Raw genomic sequence first — 19,225 nt, 5'->3', positions numbered from 1 at the left:
TAGTCAGTACTCTCCAGAGAAACAGAACCAGTAGGAGATTATATAGCTATATAAAATGAGGAATTGGCTGTATTAGTCTGTTTTCATGCTGCTAATAAAGACATACCTGAGACTGGGCAGTTTACAAAAGAAAGAGGTTTAACGGACTCGTACATAGTTCCACGTGGCTGGGGAGGCCTCACAATCATGATAGAAAGCAAAGGCACATCTCACACGGCAGCAGACGAGAAGCAAATGAGAGCCCGGCAAAAGGGGTTTCCCTTTATATGACTATTAGATCTCATGAGACTTATTGACTACCATGAGAACAGTGTGGTGGAGACTGCCCCCGTGGTTCAGTTCTCTCCCACTGGGTCCCTTTCACAACCTGAGAGAATTACGGGAGCTACAATTCAAGATGAGATTTAGGTGGGAACACAGCCCAACCCTATCATTGGCTTATGAGATTGTGGAAGTTGAGAAGTCTCATGATCTGCCGTTTGCAACCAGAGACCCAGGAAAGCCAGTGATGTAATCCCAGTTTGAGTCCAAAGGCCTGAGAACTAGAGGAGCCAATGGTGTACATTTCAGCCCAAGGGTAGAAGAAGAACAATATGCTAGCTCAAGCAGGCAGGCAAGGAGGGAACAAATCCTCTCCCACTCACTTTTTGTTCTATTCAGACCCTTAACTAATTGGATAATGTTCACCCACATTGAGTGGGGCCATCTGTTTTATTGAGTTCACCAATTCAACCCTCACACACATACCTAGAAATTATATTTCACCTGGGCATCATGTGGCTCAGTCAAGGTGTTAAGTAAAATTAACCATCACAGGCTGGTATAACTGGAGGATGCCACCTGGAATGTGCTGTTTCATAATAATGACAAGCTTAGCCCCTGTAACCACATGTAGAATAATATTCACCTGGGATAACCTTTACTGTCTTTGTTCATGGAGATTAATTCCACTGATTCTACTGCAGGAATAACCACCTAGAATTATAGACTGGGAGAACCTAAAGGTCTTCAGAGCTCTAATCTTCTTATACTCTCCTTTTGCAGACAGGAAAACTTAGGCTCCAGGAGATTTAGTAATCTACTTAAGCTTTCAGAGCTATTTAATTCCAGGGCCAAAGCAAGAACTCAAATCTTCAGGTTTATTTTCTATGACTATTCTCTAGAATTTTTTCCTCATAACCTGACCTTTTAAAGAAAGTAGTTATCTCAGCATTGCCCAACAACAGAAAACTTTAAATTTCTTTTTTCAGTGATGAAAGAAAACATTGCAAAAAATGATTACTTTTTCTACTTGAGTATTCCATTATTGTCTAAATGTAGAACCTGATAACAGCTCAGGGATGATCAATCTCTTCTTTACAAAATAAGTAGTTTATATTTTATACTCATAAATAATTATGTGAAACACTAACAGTAATAACTTGTTATAATATGTCCAAGAATTCCTATAAATATGGCAATATATATGACTTGCATACATTCTCAGTCTGTTTTAAACAGTGGCTTTGCACTTACTACAAATGCTTATATTTTAATAGTTTTAATCTTACATTAAAAACACATTATCATATCTTAAAATATAAAGCTAAGAAAACATATAAGGAAATATCTCTCCTTCAGAAAACTGCAATTCAGGATAGTCTATGTGTGTGCATGCACACACACACACTTCGCTAAGTTCCCTGAAAAAAGAATATTCGTGAGTCAGGAAGTATACATTTGCCAGAAAACAAAACACTCTTTTAAAAGGTTCATACTGCTGCACCAGAACTCCTTGACATTTTAGTAATGTCTAAAATGGCCAAATCTACAACATTTTGAAGTCTTGGCGTAGGTCATGATATCATGTACTCTGCTCTTCTTCAGGATGTCCTACCACACCAATAGTGGCTTAATACAAGGTTAGAGAACAAGACTATTGTTACTCACAAGAGCATGTCACAGGCTTTATTTTTTTCTCTGTGATAAGGAAACATTTTAATAACTAGGTCAGACTATATTTCTGATTTTGAGATTCAATTTGGAAAATTCCAAGAAACACTTATAATATCTCAAAGAGTAATTTAGAGTTGTGTAAACTTCATGGTTCATTGTCTCTTTAGAGCAGGATCTCAGTTATAAGTAAGAAAATAGCATACAGATGTAATGACCATTGGAAAATATATTAAGCCACATTGTAGCTATGAAATTTCATTCTGGGCAACATCAGATATCCATGGTTTGGGTGATTCAGGAAAACAATAACTTAAAAATATATACTTTGTGATTTTCACATTGTTCCCCAGGTCACATAGATAGAAAGAAGGATAGGATTCAGATCTGTCACCCTGAGTCTGTGTTCTCCTCTGCAATGCTAACTCTGATAATGTGATGGCTAGGGTGAAGATCTGGAAAGATCAAGAAACCCCTGAGGAACTACTTTTGGAAAAGTGCGTCAGCAGAATAACTTGGCTACAGAGAGAGTTTTAACAGTTTTTCAAATCCAATACACATTTAACCTACATATGCACATTGATTCTCTAAATTACTGAGGTCAAAATATTTCAAGAAGCCCCTAAGGTGGCAAAAGTTACTACAACAAGTGTGACAGTGAATCATGCAATTAAAGCACAGAAATTGAACATGTTTGGTTGTTATTGTCCTTGACAGGTTAGCTCTGAGGGATACCTGCTATGAACTGAATTGTGTACCACAAAATTCATGTGCTGAAACCATACCTCAGCAACGTATTTGGAGATAGAGCTTTTAGGAATTAATTAAGGTTAAATGAAGTCATGTGGATGTGGTCATAATCTGATAGATTGGTAGCTTTATTGGAATAAAGAGAGAGAAGTCTCCACAATCATACACCAAGGTAAGGCCATGGAAGCACACAGTGAATAGATGGGCATTAGGAAGAGAGCCCTCATCAGAACCCAACTATGCTGGCACCTTGATCTTGAACTTTCAAGCCTCCAGAATGATAAGAAAGTAAATACCTATTGTTTAAGCCACCCAATCTATGGCATATTGTTATGGCAGCCCAAGCAGAGAAAGACCTCACCAGCATGACATACGTGGGGAGATAGGAGTGTTGAAGCAAGGTTTGCACTGTGTGTAGCACAGGATCCCCATGTCCAGAGTTAGAGAGCAGGATTGTGATGATTAATATTAGGTGTCAATTTGATTGGATTGAGGGATGCAAAGTATTGTTTCTGGGTGTTTCTGGGTGTTGCCAGAGGAGAGTAATGTTTGAGTTAGTGGACTGAGAGAAGAAGACCCACCTTCAGGAAGACCCACCCTCAGTGTGGGTGGGCACCATCCGGTAAGCTGCCAGCACAACTAGAAAGAGCAGGCAGAAGAAGGTGGAAGAAGCTGACTTGCTGAGTCTTCTGGCCTTCGTCTTTCTCCTCTGCTGGATGCTTCCTGCCCTCAAACATGAGACTCCACATTCTTCAGCTTTTGGACTGTTGGACTTACACCAATGGTATGCTAGGGGCTCTCCAGCCTTCAGCCACTGGCACTGTCAGCTTCCCTGCTTTTGAGGTTTTGGGACTTGGACTGAGCCACTACTGGCTTCTCAGCCTGCAGACGGCCTATCGTGGGACTTGAACTTGTGTTTGTGTGAGTCAATTCTCCTTAATAAACTCCCTTTCCTATTAGTTCCATTGCTCAAAAAAAAAAAAAAAAAAAAAAAAAAACCCTGACTAATACAAGGGTTTACAGGATGCCAAGGTTCAAAATCCAAGGAAATTTTGATGCTGTGCAGAGTCATTGACTAAGCAGTATTGAACCGGTATTTAGCATAGTAAGTCAATTTGGAATTAAACTAGGTTAACTTCCTTCTACAAGTTGCAGGATTTTTTTTTTTTTTTTTTTTTTTTGAGACGGAGTCTCGCTCTGTCGCCCAGGCTGGAGTGCAGTGGCCGGATCTCAGCTCACTGCAAGCTCCGCCTCCCGGGTTTACGCCATTCTCCTGCCTCAGCCTCCCGAGTAGCTGGGACTACAGGCGCCCGCCACCTCGCCCGGCTAGTTTTTGTATTTTTAGTAGAGACGGGGTTTCACCGTGTTAGCCAGGATGGTCTCGATCTCCTGACCTCGTGATCCGCCCGTCTCGGCCTCCCAAAGTGCTGGGATTACAGGCTTGAGCCACCGCGCCCGGCCAAGTTGCAGGATTTTAATTAAGCTGCTTAACTCCCTCATTCTAACTTGGGTATTTTATGAATCCTGCAGTAGAGATAATAATGCTTTTGTCGCATAGTTGTTGTGAGGATTAAACGGTTAGATATTCAATGATTAGTATTTGGCACAGTGTCTGGCATATGCTCACATCTCAGTGAATTGGTAACTACATACACCTGCCAAGGTTGGAGAATGTGAGGTCTGAACGGCATTCGTTTATTCATACCCCAAATATTTATTGCTTGCTTACTATCTGCCAGGCAAGATTTTAGGTGCTAAAGATACAGCAGGGAGCAAAACAAATAAAAATATTTAGAAACCTACCTTCATGGAACTTACATTCTGGAGTTCTGAGGGTAATGACAAAACCAGGAGTTGGCAGGTTCCCAGCTGTGTACCATATCCTAAAAAGTCTTGCTCTGGGCAGCTCATGCAGTCCTTGACTGGGAGTGGCTATCTATATGGAAAAAGAGACAAAGAAAATGTATGCTGTCAAATAGCTTGTTACATATATGGTATTACTCTTGACATGGCATTTTGTTAAAAGCTACTTGTCACCCTTCTTTTTTTACTTTTTAACCCTCTCAAGCCAGCTTTTCCCAACTCCAGGAAGAACCGGGAAGAGAAGCTATCACCCTTATTTTCTAAAGGCTTTCTTCTCCCTCATCTCTCCCCTTTGAAAAGAAAGGCTTTATATAAAGCCAGCTTCCTTAGCCTAAACAGGAGTATACCTTGATCTGTCCATTGTCCTGTAATGTTTTGAATGATCTCTTGAACCTTGTCTCTGAAAGATTTCAGCCTAACACAAAAGAAAACAGGTGTTAAAACATTTTGGGGAATTAAAACTTCACAATGACACATTTCTGAGAGGGCCCAGTTGCACACTCCCTTCCTTAACCTTCATGGAAGCCTGTCTAGAGCAGCTCTGGGAACCTTCTAGTGTTCCTGTGTGTGTATTTTCCCTTGTCGCCATTCATCTTTCCTTTGGATTAAGGAGGCAAGTTAAAGTAGTGAACTTTTGCTGCATAAATAATTAGAGGCTAGATTTTGCTTTGTTTTGTGGCCGTTTACTATGTACTTTGTGACATTTTTCATTCTTTTCTAACCCATGTGCAGGGCTGATTGGTAAATGGATTTGGTTATGAATAATAAACCAGTGTTCACATCTAAAAATCCATTTACCAAGAGATGCCTCTGTAGTGAGAGTGTGGCAAAACAGGTTGTTCTTTTGTTGCTTTAGAAATACGCCTGATTTTCCTTTATTGTTTTGGGGTAGCTTTTGTTCATGTATATAGAATCCAGTCAGAGCAGCTAAGGGAAGCACTGGGAACAGTTGCCTATCCTTGTATGCTTAAATAAAAGAAAGCCAAAAACTGTTAAGAGCAAGACTTTTTGCAAAATATCAATGAATAAGCAATTGTGGTAAATAAGTAACCACTAGAAACAATGCTGAATGCTGAAAGCAAACTACACTTATTCCAAAAAATTTTCACGTTTAAACCAACTTTTGAGTTTCTTTTCCTCTTCTCATGTAAATGCATACATATACTACTTTTTCTCAGCTATGAAAAAACATTCTTATTTCAGTAAATTTCCTTCTTTTAGGTTTACCATATGGATCATGGAAAAGGTATAATTTTACAGAGTTTGTTGCCTTCAATGCACATTTATACATTTGTAGTACCAAATAAATACAGCCTTTCAAATAACAAACTCCTACAAAAGGAAATTCTTCCTTCATAACTAGAACACCTCTCACAGGACTGTCTTTTGTTAGTAAGATAAATTCCAGAAATGGATTTCAGAATAAAGACCTCAGTGTTTGTTTTTGTTCTTGTGAAACCAATAAAGTGCTGACAAAGAGTGCTATAATATGCCACCGTGTTTAGAAATAAGGCACATTTAAGAGTGCTCTTTATTGCCTTTTGCAAGTTGGATATTGCTAACCCTCGCCACACTACCACAGAAGACGCTTTGCAGAAGCAGGGTGGTTGCTCCATTTGAGCACCACCTGAATATTACATACACACTTAAAAAATGTCAAGCCTTTAGGAACACTGGAGTGATTATCATACTGTGGCATTATGTTCCCATAGGTTTAAGTCTGAAATATACTGAATTTAAAAGAGGAAAAGGTATGGCTATCATAATATATGTTTCCATTGTTCTTCATATCATTTATTTCCTAACAAATTGCAACCCATCTCAAAAGGCCTATTTCAAGGGTTATTCTTGTGGATAAAAAAAATGCAAAATTATGTTGATACATACTTGCCTCCTTGAATCTGGATGTTAAAATGTATGACACTGCCCATTCAAACTATGGTAGTATTGCATTGCAGTTCTGAAGACAGGAGAGGGAAATGGGATAGGGAAATACAAACTCATTTTCAAGTCCTGGTAAAAGGACTAAGAATGTGAAGGAAATGCAGGTTGCACAGATGACTGAAAACAGGAAATGGGTAGGGAGTTTGTTGCTAAAATGCAGAGCAGAAGAGGGCTTAAGAGCAGGATTCCCAACTCTGGCTGCAGAATCACCTGGGGAGCAGACCAGTTCTTGGGAGTGACTCGCATCTAAGCTAAGACCACGGAAAAGAACGGGTATATAGGACATGAAAGTAGATTTATACTCCAGAGCCTTTCTCTATGCTTTTTAGAACACCTATACTGCATATGTTCAACAATTATACCTTGCCTTGTTTTGGGGGGGATAGTGTGGGGTGAAGAGGTAGATTTTTTAAAAATCATTTACCCTGAGTAGGCATTCAGTAAATGCTTTGTTGCCAGTCTGACTCCATTTCCAGCCACAACCCCGTGGAGTTGAGTTGAATGACATCTAAACCTGCAGATAAGCATGCATGTATACATAATGCTTGTTGTGAACGAAAAGCAAACTTAGTTCTTTCAAAAATGTTAGCTTGGCTCTGCTTAAAGATAAAAATAAAAACTATAGGTTTCTGCATATGATAGAAGTGGCTTTTTCTTACAAGGTACCTATTTATGTTTTCGACAGCATTTGTCTTTCTTGAGAAAGTCCTTCATTCAAGGACTACATTGCAGCCGTGGATCATTTATGTATAACTTGGTAGATGATAGACATTTGAAATTACTGTGACAGGTGTTTTCACATTGTTTCTGCTGATCTGAGAAAAAGCACATTGCCAGAAAAGAGTGTGGAGAACTCAAATTCCTCAGAATCAATTGGAAGCAGTCTTTTGAAATAAGAACTGCTATAAAGTGGCATTTTGGAAAGGGGTGGGGGTGGGGAGAACAGTTCTTGAAATGAAAATACAGTTCAGTAAATACAGTTCAGTAAAACAAGTTTATTTATTTGATGGATACTATATATACACTGTGCTTTAATTTATTCATCATTATTATTACCTTGAAATTGTTTTTTGTTACCATTCATATGATGGCCTCAGGAGGCCCAGAAGAGAGCCAATGAAAACAATTCCATGGTGTTACTAGTGAAATATTGCATTATACTTCAAGATAAGAAATAAGAGTATACTAAAGAGACAAAGGAATACCAAAAGCTGAAGACTAAAAAATACAGAGAAATAATGTCTTTTATATAGAATGGCCCATCAGTGCTAGCACTGATCTGTAAAACCAGTAGCAGTTGTATTAAGTAATTTATGTGGGAATAAGAATTGTTTTTATATTGTTTTTGCTGTGGATGATAACATTCTGTAAGCTCATCATATTTTTAATCTTGACTTAAGAAAAATACTGCTGTGGCAATTATTAAAATAGGAGTTGCACTTATCCTTGTGCACGTAGCTTCTTCTCTTCCTCCTGTGTCCTCCCCCATCACGTGCCCTCCCCCGCCTGACTCCATTCCTCCTCCCCCGCCTGACTCCATCCCTCCTCCCCCTTAGCCAAAGGCATTTGTGAAATATAGAAGCAGTTATGTCATGCTGTTGTTTTGGGTATTCTTAATAAATGCTTACTGTATTTCAGAGGTGGTCTGAGGAGGTCAGCTAATGCAATTTCACTTTGATTACTTTTTTTATTTTTGGATGCAAAGAACCCTGAACCAATTCCCTGAATCTGTCATAATCATAATTTAGTTATCCACAGCTGCTTCATTAGATTTAAGTCTCTTTCAAGAGGATATTGATTATTCCAGTTCTTTATGATATAATAACAATATTCATAAGATGCCCTGTTCTCCATCTTCATTTGCTTGACCCACTAATGGGTACTGGTTTCAAATTTTCTTTTCCAATCACAACGTCCCCTTTAAAGTTCTGTGATTATAGTGACACAGCAATATCAAGCAACACCTTTAGCTACTTCAGGTGTTATACACTGGATTTCATAAACTATTTCTGCCCCTTTCAATACATCAATACACCTTTGCTGTTACCATTAGAAGTCTGTATCTTAAACTCAAATCTTAGCGTGGCATTCCAGAGCTTAACATCCTTCAGTTCTCCTATTATCTACCTTGCACTTTTCTTTTCTCGTTTTCTTTTATTTTGAGACAGAGTCTCGCTCTGTCGCCAGGCTGGAGTGCAGTGGCGTGATCTTGGATCACTGGAACCTGCACCTCCCGGGTTCAAGCAATCCTCCTTCCTCAGCTTCTCAAGTAGCTGGGACTACAGGTGGGCACCACCATGCCCAGTTAATTTTTATATTTCTAGCAGATACCGGCTTTCAACATGTTGGCCAGGATGGTCTCGATCTCTTGACCTCGTTACCTGCCTGCCTCAGCCTCCCAAGGTGCTGGGATTACAGGCATGAGCCACCATGCCCGGCCTGCATTTTTCTTTATAGAGATAGGTGGTATGAGAAAGGTCTTAAACCAAAATGAGAAACTTGTTCCAGCTAAATGAAATAACCAAATGGGAACATTATTGTTAACCCATACCAACTTAGGTAAGTTATTTTTTTAAATGTGGTTATATTTGACAGTTTGTATTATTGCCAAAAAGAAAAAAGAAACACATTCCTCATATATGAACTTCTCACTTAAATGATTCATTAATCTTTTTAAAGAAGCTTTTTTGAGAGCATCTAGAATATTCCAAGCACTAGTCTAAGCTGTGGAGATTAGCAGTAAAAAGATAGACATTGTCTTAGCCCTTATGCTGCTTACACTCTGTTGGGGTTACAGGCCAGTAAAGAGACAATCGCATCACTCTGTGACAGGGATTTTGGTTGGAGAGAACAGGGTTGTAAGGATCTAGAGAAAGGGCACCTGGAAAAAGAATTGCCAGAGAAATCTTCTTGAGGAAAGTGACATCCAAGCTGAGACTGAAGAGGAGAAATTAGCCAGGCTGATTGGGATAGTGATCTAGGCAGAGAAGCAAAGCCTAGTGTATTCAAGGCATTGAAAGCAGCTCTGGATGAATGAATGAGCCAGACAGGGTGGAGTGGGGACAGATGAAGCTGGGGAGCAATTAGGAGCCCAGTCGTGCAAGGTCACAATCAGGGGGAGGGGCAATTTTGGGGAGCCAGAGAGGTCTTTGAAGTGTTGGTTTGAGGTGCCTATAGGTATCCAAGTAAGATTTCCAATAGGCAGAGCCTGCATTGCCAATTAACAAAGCATTTGATTTTGTTTTTGGGTTTTTTGTTGGTTTATTTGTTTTTGTTTTTGTTTTGTTTTTTCTAAGATGGAGTCTTGCTCTGTTGCCCAGCCTGGAGTGCAGTGGTGTAATCTTGGCTCACTGCCACCTCTGCCTCCTGGGTTCAAGTGATTCTCCTGCCTCCTGAATAGCTGGGACTACAGGCACCCGCGACCACGCCCATGTAATTTTTATATTTTAAGTATAGACAGGGTTTCGCCATGTTGGCCAGGCTGGTCTTGAACTCCTGACCTCAGATGATCCACCTGCCTCAGCTTCCCAAAGTGCTGGGATTACAGGCATGAGCCACCGTGTCCAGCCAGCATTTGATTTTGAAATTTATAATTTAGTAGCTAAATTTAATTAAGAGGTAGCTCAATTTCTTGAGATTCCTTGGCTAGTTTATTAGAAATTTCTTTTACTTGTCTCTTATTACTAACTTATAATTCACGTAGTTCTATATCTGTAACTCTTTTTCTCAACAAATTTCAGAATTATGTGCTTAAAAATATTTTATTGATGAGTTAAGTAATTACTCATTTTTAATTTCTTTGTACTTTTGCAACTATAAGTTGACATAATTTAAAATGTTGTGGCCTGCCATAAGAAGTGCAAAATCGAGAATATAAAATAGATTGTAGCATTACATTAAAAGAGTCGATTCTGTGGAAGTTTAATTCCCCATGCTTGTCAAAAGTTGTTAAAACATTGCTAGCCTTTTTTGAATATAAAATGTGGGCAGACATGTACTAATATATCGAAAAATGACACTTTGTCAAAGAAGGCTTTCATGGAAGAATGTTCCGAATAAAATGTTTTATTTTAAAAAGAACCCGACCTGTTTAACATTCCAAAGCAAACACAAAAGAACACAGAATGCCTGAACTCACTGCCAGTCACAACAGTTAGTTTCATTTACCCTTTAATACTTTTTTTATATTCCAAAAATTGTTCCCCAAAAGAATTATCAGTTTTATTCCATGATAACCCTGGCTTGAAGTAAAATAAAAGTAGCTCTGACCCTCCTCAAAATGGATTCTTTTCAGACTTACTAGCACTTCTAATAGTATGATGATGATATAGTTGGCTATGTCTACTGTTAGACTCAATGTAATTATATGTGAAGCAACAGTTCCCTTATCTATTAGGAACACTTGCTGCGGTTAACTGCGTTTCATTGCCTGACAGATGAAATACAGAATTAAAATCTCAAACTAGTTTCTCAACGTTTTCTCTTCCCCCCAAGTCATTTTCAAATCTTTTAGCCTACGGGAAGATGGTAGCTGGAAAAGAACGGGAAAACAGATGGCATTTAAAGGTCTGAGCAAGACTTACGAAGCAGGTGTGCCTGTATTTTTACCTATTCCAGCTCCTCCAACAGGTCTTCTCTGCTATAATTGCTTTGCAATGGTTCCAATCCTTTGAACCTTCTGAGGGTGTCCAGAGTTAAGGTAGTGTTTGATAGTTGAAATGTTAAACTGAAAATCAATAGATAATTGGCTTTGATTACTACCTAATACTGTCTAATCTAAATAGGAGGAATATTTGTGTGTGTTACTCATATTCTTTGCAGAAAACACACTGAAGCCTAGCTTTTGAGTGGGGGTATCGTTCATTGGAAGAAACAGAGACAGATGGCAGTTGTGGTCACTGAGATACAGCATAGCTTAAAGGCATCCTGGAATTCCACCTCATAATACTAGTGTGAAAAGGAAAGAAATATTCTGCACAACCTACTTGATGTGTAAGCTGAGGCTGATTTTATAGCCTTATAGCCTGCTGACAATTAAGATGCCCCAAAGGTTGGTGGTGGTGTCGGGGGTAGAGATTGTGCAAAGTTTTGAGCTAATGTCACAGAATGGTGGGAACAAATCTCCCCAACTATAGAGGTTTGTTGGAGAATAGAAAGCCCAGGTTTTAATAAAATATTAGAAAATTCTGCGTATATTAACATTTGTATAACAGGACACTAAGATTGGGGGCAACAGATTTTAATTACTAATAGTCAAGCCAAATGTGTTACTTTTACCATTTCATTAATTTACACTCTTACTGCAAGGGAGAACTACTTTGTTGTTGTTTGTGGTGGTGGTGGAGGTGGGGGTTACAAGCATCTCACAATTGAGAATGCCTTCCTAGCTCTCTGAGATGGGAGCTGAAGAGAGTAAGGGGCAGCTTTGTGGATTTAGGCTTTGAGTCTTGCCTCTATAACTTACAAATTATACGTGTAAATTATGTACGCCTTAGTCTCTCCAAGCCTCACTTCATTCATCTGTAAAATGGGCTGAATACAATTTTATTAGACATTTAGTTCAGTGCCTAATACATATTCAGTACCTAATAAATGGTAGCAATCATCATTAATAGACAAATGTGCACAGCTTAGAAGTTTTTCCCATCAAGCACACTAAGGATTATAGAACATTCATGGATATAGTTTTTCACTGCACCAGGAAATCCCGTCCAAATGGATACAGGAGTGTTTCAGAATATCCTCAGAATCCATAGACCAGGAAACATTGTTGTACATCACTACCCACTATTTAAACTGTTTGTTTAAATACAAGTTAAAAGCAGAACTTTTCCTTGAAAACATCTTCTGGTCACATTTATTGGACTGACTCATAAGAAATGTTATCACACTGATTGTTACACACTTATAAATCATTTGCTAAAAGCAGTGGTTTCTCCTAAATATATTAAGGCCAAAATAATTTCTAAAACTTACATCGCTTTAAAGTTTAAACAATCATATCCTTAGCTATGAACTATTATTTCCTGGAAGGTTAAAGTATATATCCTACGTGCAAAGGAAATGTCAAGGACATATCAATATTTGATTTCATTACACATTAGCTATGCCAGAGACCCTGCAGTCCTACCTAATGTAAACAGCTCGCTAGGAGTCCACAACAGAAACCAACAAAAGATGCAAATTGATCCTGCTGTATTTTAATATTAATATTTTACAGCACTTTTTGACCTATTTTATAAATTAATTAATTTCAAAATGGATGAGTCAGTAACATTGAACTTTAGCTAATTATGTTTAAATTAAATATAAGCATTTAAAATAACCATTTTAATTAAACACAAGGCACAGGCAGCTAATCATTAAAAGTGGAATTGGTAACTTGAGATTTATCATCCTGAAACCACTTGTACCACATTTCTAATGAGTTCTTTCCTCTACTTAAATGAAGGACTAAATTTATTTCCCCAATGTGGCAGCTAGTAAAAGATAACCCTTTCTCAGGTCATGGTTGTCAATTTGATATTGAATCAGAGTAAAGAAATCTGTTTTGCTGTACTTGCTTTGATCCAAAAACAGTATTTACTATTTGCTAATCCATTTCTAACTTATAGTACTTTAGTTCTATGAAACCTAACAGAAGCCCTAGTAACTGAAATAGCATTTACTACTGCAACAGAAAATAGTTATATTTTGTAAAGGAAATTGATGCTTTTTATAGAGGAGACTCTGAGGAATAAAATCTAAATAATTTTGTGATTAATTTTTTTTTAATTTCATTACAACTTTAAGAACGAGGACTAACACTCAAAACAACATCATTTTATAAATTGTGGATATGTATACTCTATATTTGTAACAATATACATATCTACACACATAAACAAATTTGTATGTTTTTAAAAAACCATCAGCTAGTTTTTCTAAAGCAATATCATTATCATTTAGCATAAACTCTGACACTTAATAAATGTTTGTAAAGTAAGTGAATAAATAAGTGATAAATTTTATAGAATATCTTTTAAAGGGCTCTCTCTTAAAATCACTTTTTGTTAGAACTTACCTTCTCCTTAACCTTCTCTATTGAAAGAGCTGATAAAGCTGAAGTGCATCTACTCACAGCTTTGAAGACTGTTTTTCCCTTATCTGTTGCTTTCCTGTATTCTAGAATTAGTCCAAATGTTAAGAATCTAAAAGAGAGCATAACCTGTGGTGACTGAAAGGGCAATTTAAAGGCGAGTTTGCATGTTTTGTTCCTTGAACTAAATACCTGCAATCACTGATTGTCACATGTTTCTTCTGTTGTAAAAACTGAACTAATTGAAGGTATTACCCTTAGGGGACAAGCTCTACAGTATAATGAATGTTGAGTGCCCTCTTGAGTTTAGCATTTTAATTATTTATAATTATAATGATTTCTGTTTATTTGAGAACTTTGGAAATAATTCTAGTTTATCAAACAAATTGAGAAACAGAGTAGTTGAGAGTATATTTTGTAATGTTTCATACTGAGGTCAGCAGGCTAATGGATATGCCAAGAAGTTCTCACAAGCAAAGGAGCCAGTTTTCTGGGCATGACTGATATATGCCATGTCCTAAAATAGCTGGATGTGCTTTTTTCTACCCACTCTCTGATTTATCTATAACTATGTGGACAATATTGGGGTTGTGAGGTGAAGAACAACCGCAATGACAAGAACACAACTGGAAGAAATTGGAAATAATTTATGAAACTATGTTAATCAGAGAGGAGACAAAATAGACTCAGTAGCTGGCTATTAGCCAAGTGTATAAATTTTTAAGACCTGTTCCTTTACTTGAAAGAGATTTTGTGTGTGTGTGTGTGTGTGTGTGTGTGTGTGTGTGCGCGCGCGCGCATTTTGTATCCTAAATATATTTGCATATAATGGATCCAAGTAAAAGATGGGTTTCTAGGCCATTATGGACCAAAATAATCTTTTTGTCAACCGCAATTGGATATATATTAGTGAAATGATGTATTAGAGTCCTACAATCTGTTTAGATGTCATACACACTCTTAAAAGTAGCCTGAAATAGTAATTAAATATTACTTTTAAAAAAGAGCTTGGCATTGCTCTGTTTCATTTTTCTCATCTCTTTCTTTTTTTTCATCCCCGTAATACAGCACTTTAGTTTTAGAGCCAAACATGTACTCTGCAGCTAGAGAATTAGAATTACTGGTAGCTTATATTCATATTCAACTTAGGAAGAAGCAGCAACTGCATAATATATCCAAATAGTAGCAAAGGTAAGAATGATTGAAATAAATAATCATATGACTCTCAGCAGATCTGGAGAGACGCAATACATAACATTTTTAAGGAGAATAACTTTAACCACTCTCACCTAAAAGTCTCAGAGCCAGATCGGAAACAAGGTTCTGCTATACAAATGTTATTGAAAAGTCCATATGGGCAGCTCCCCATTTCGTAGCCCATCTCTGATCAAGGGAAATTAACCATTACCTATTCCAGGGTTAAGCTCAAATATGATTCCTGCTCTTCCCATGTAAATTGTTCAATAAAGGGACTGGAAGTACCATGAAAAAAGAAAAAGAGAAAGAAATGTTCTTATCGTCCACAATATACTTATCCTTCCAACAGCAAATCTAACCACAGCTGGGAAAGGGCAGCAAAAAGAAACAAACAAAAAGACTAATTGGAAAATCACTTGGCCTCCGTGTCCACCCCCAGGTGCTAAAGCAAGGGAGAAACCAAAAGGACAGCCAGTGGGTGAGGAGAGGCCATGGAATACCCGCCAAGAAGATAATCGTCGCTGGAGTAATAGGGACCTGTCTGAATGTAGGTATGTGTGCCCAAGATTTCTGCATGCTGTCGCAGTCCGTTATCTGGAATTCCCTGCTTCCATCCGTGTTATATACCCGTCATCTCGTCACTCACAGTCACTCGGAAACCCCTGGTGGCCTTCTAGCAGGAGGTCTTTCTCCTCTCTGGAGTTTCTAAAACACTGTACAAAATCACTTTAAACTGCCCCCTGCTCTACCCTCAGTGTGGCCCGTATCGAAACCTTCCCCATCACTGAAATGGATTCTTTTTTAAAAACAAAACTTTTATTTATTTTCTTGTCTGTGTGTTGTTTTTTGTTTGTGTGTGTGTGTTTATTTTTGTCAAGCTGCAGTTATCATGAAACGGATTCTTATTTCCTAAACACAGAGATCCTTTGTCTTTGCTGTTCGCATTATCTGAAATACCTTTCCCAACTACTCTTTGATAGTTTTAGGTCTGTTTACTCTCAAAGGCGAAACAAAGTGAAAGTCCACCCACATCACCACAGTCTTGCCGATTTCCTTATCCCCGTTATTTCCCTTCTTCCAGACTTCTGTGGAACTTGTTGCATACCTCCTCTGACATTGGTTGGACGCGTTCTATCGTGCTTTTTATCCGTATGTGCACATAGCCTGTGTCCTTGGTGTAACAACTGTTTCCTTCTGGAAAGGACAGGATCTGTTGCGTTTTTGTATACCAGAATCCAAGAAGAGGGGAAGCCAGCATGTCATGAGCTGCTGTGATGGAGTGAGGCAGCACAGGGAAGTGGCTCAGAGCATGGACTCTGGAGCTAGACTGCCTACGTTTGAGATCCTGCTCAACCCATTACTAGCTGGGTGATCTTGGCAAGGTTTTTTGTTAAAACTGTTAAGCCTTAATATCTTTAAAATAGGCACAATAATACTACGTATTTCATTGAGTTGTTGTGATTAAATGAGTTGATTAGAACAATATCTGACACACATTAAACACTCAAAATTATTACCTACTTACTACTGTGTCTACAGTAATATCCCATCTTAATTTTCTTCATAATGCTATAAAATATATGGCATTGTTCCCATCCTCAAAACAGGAATGCTGTGTCCCTGGATAAAAATACTAAAGGAAGCAGAATCAGAACTAAAGTTTCTGCTGTTAAACCCTAGGCTGTATCATTCTGAACATTGTCTCACACACATGTGCATAGTGACTAGTTGCTATTAATAACAATAAAATTTATTCCTCTCCAGCCACACACGGTGGCATGTGCCTGTAGTCCCAGCTGCTCAGGAGACTGAGGCAGGAGAATGGCTTGAGCCCAGGAGTTTAAGGCCACAGTGAGCTGTGATCGCACCACTACACTTCAGTGTGGGTGACAAAGTAAGACCCTGTCTCAAGAAGAAAACAATTAATCTTTTCTGTTCTTATAGTTTTAAACTAAAGTATGCTGAGATGTCACTGTTTTATATTTAAAAATAATCAGAAGATGAAATGTTTCCACTTAACTGTAAATACCTTTTTTTAGTGGACTAATTCAAATGGGATGGAGTCATAACTACGTTTTTTGGTCTAACTCAGAGGCTGAAATGCAACTCAACAAGTATTTTATGTTCTGAGGCACTGAAGGAAAAGGAGGGAGAAAAACCAAATGGTTATTCCTAGGGTATTTTAAATCTGGGTGACTCAGTAATGGAAACACAGCAGAAACGCCGACACAATTTAACCACTCATTCCTGGGTTCACTGTGAGACTGATCCTTTTACTGTCCCTCCCTCAGCCTGTGTAATAGTGCAGGTTGGATACAGTATCAGTGTCTATAAAAAAATAACATTTTGGGATTTGGTGGAATATGCCATTTAAAAGTAAGCTATACAATTTATATGAAGTAGTTTTAAAAGTACTTTATTCTATTTGAAAATGTTTTGGAGAATTTACAAAGACCTTGGTTAAATGGAACATACCAGCCTCTCTTGGAATCTCTTTATTGTCTAGAAAATCATTAAGTCTTGTTCTTGTCACTTGCAAAATTCCTTGGCTGCTGCTGTGTCTTTGTGCATCAGAAGTTCTGAGCGCTGTGCTGGAATGTGGCAGATGACTGATAAATCCTTACATTATTGGTAAATATTTTACCACCCTACTGATATATTAAGTATACTGTGCCCCCCAGCCCAGTACGGAATTCCAGTCGCTTCATACTCTCAGTAGACCTAAGGAAACTACCTTTAGTGAAGATGACCAAGACTAGGGATTAGAAGGATGAGCAGTTTTGAACACTAAACCTTATTCTAGGTATTTTTACTTTATTATTTTAATTTTTTAATTTTTTAGAAATGAGGTTTCGCTGTGTTACCCAGGCTGATCTTGAACTCCTGTCCTCAAGGGATCCTACCACCTCAGCCTCCCAAGTAGCTGGATTATACGCAGGAGCCAGCATGCCTGGGTTAGGTTTTTAACTTTACACACATCATTTCATGTAATCCTCAAGTAACTCTATGAAGTAGGCATTGTTGTCCTCATTTACCAACAAGGAAGCTAAAATCCAGAGAGTTTAACTAATATATTTAAAAATCACAAAGCTGGTGAGAAAGAATTTCTGGTGCAAGTCTAATCCAAAGACCAAACCAATGACGAGCAGTCATGGGGGTGAAGTGAGCGCTAGGTTCAGCGTCCTAAGGCAGGTATTCTGCTCTGACACTGACGTCAAGTTGCCTCAGGCATATTATAGAACTTCCTCATGCTTCAGTTTTCTCATTTCACTTGACATTACTATGAAGATCAAGATATTTTATTTGTGAAATAGCTTTCAAATGATCAGAAGTGCTATAAATATTAATTATAGTTGGGTTTGGTAAATACAAACATTGAAACAAAACATCCCTGAAGGATTTGAAAACCCTGGCAGGTGATGGGGAGGAAGTGGAAGTAATAAAATGAAACAAAGACGAAAGATGTAGAAACCCCATGCTCGTGCAGGTATTCTGGGAGCAAATCTAGATAAGATTGCCCCTAGTGACCTAGCACTGATGCTGACCCAATGCTATGCAGTTCTCAGTTACTAAGTGGCAGTTACCCTTATATATTAGATCATATTTTAAAATGTAGGTATACTGGCCATAATCGCTAAACCAAGGACTGGAAGTAGGACAAAACATTAAACATCAGAACTGTTGCATGTGGAGCCCTGTATCTTGTATAAGGAACAGTTGTATGACAAGTTCTTCATTTGGAGCATTAAGAGTAATGCTATCCATCCATACGTCATTTTAAAAGTACATTGCACCTCCCAGCATCCCTGAAACACCCCAGGAACCTCAATGGGATACAGCCTGGTGCTTTCTTTAACAGTTTTTCAGAGGAATTAATGACACTTCAAGTTACGGCTGATGACTGGTTTTGACCTTGTAGATGCTGAAGGGAAGTAAATGTATTTGATGAGTTATTAAGCACATGCTTCAGTTATTATGATAGTAGAAACAGCTCAGTCTTATAAAACTGTGAGGCACTTTCTGTTTCTTAGCACTTCATTGCATTCCTCCCGAGTTTAGATAATGTCATTAATCTCAGTATGTGACATAGTCTATTTATTTAGATTTAAGAAAATTACCCAAATTTCTTTCTGTTCTTTTGTTTACACTTATATAAGCTTATTTCAGAATTACTTACTCAATTTTTTAAGAATTGTATTTTAACCCAAATGAGAACAAGCAACTTAACCGATACTTTAGACGACATTTTAGAAGTCAAAAAAGAAGTTAAGAAACCAGTTTTAGATGTCTTTTGTCAAAGCCTGCCTAGAGGAGGCCTCTGCTTCCAAGATATACTGCTGAGATGGAGAATATATGATCAATTGCTCAATTTCATCTGGCCAATTTCAACTGTCAAGTATTTCTAAAAATATAGACCTATGACAATAACACATTGGACTTTGTTCATAGCCTTCTTAGTAT

At 38.0% G+C, this 19,225-nt stretch overlaps 1 protein-coding gene across 1 annotated transcript in view; it reads left to right on the top strand.

Moving 5' to 3' along the window:
- HS3ST5 (heparan sulfate (glucosamine) 3-O-sulfotransferase 5) overlaps nt 1-19,225 on the top strand; it is a 184,360-nt gene that overhangs the window by 55,087 nt on the left and 110,048 nt on the right. Inside the window, exon 2 of the mRNA XM_011935036.1 lies at nt 15,204-15,315. The gene's annotated coding sequence lies outside the window, so the exon portion shown is untranslated. The remainder of the gene's footprint in view (nt 1-15,203; nt 15,316-19,225) is intronic.

The sequence above is a fragment of the Colobus angolensis genome, unplaced genomic scaffold, assembly GCF_000951035.1.
Source record: "Colobus angolensis palliatus isolate OR3802 unplaced genomic scaffold, Cang.pa_1.0 Scaffold14, whole genome shotgun sequence".
NCBI classification, from domain to species: domain Eukaryota; kingdom Metazoa; phylum Chordata; class Mammalia; order Primates; family Cercopithecidae; genus Colobus; species Colobus angolensis.
This window is presented reverse-complemented; position numbering and strand designations above follow the sequence as displayed.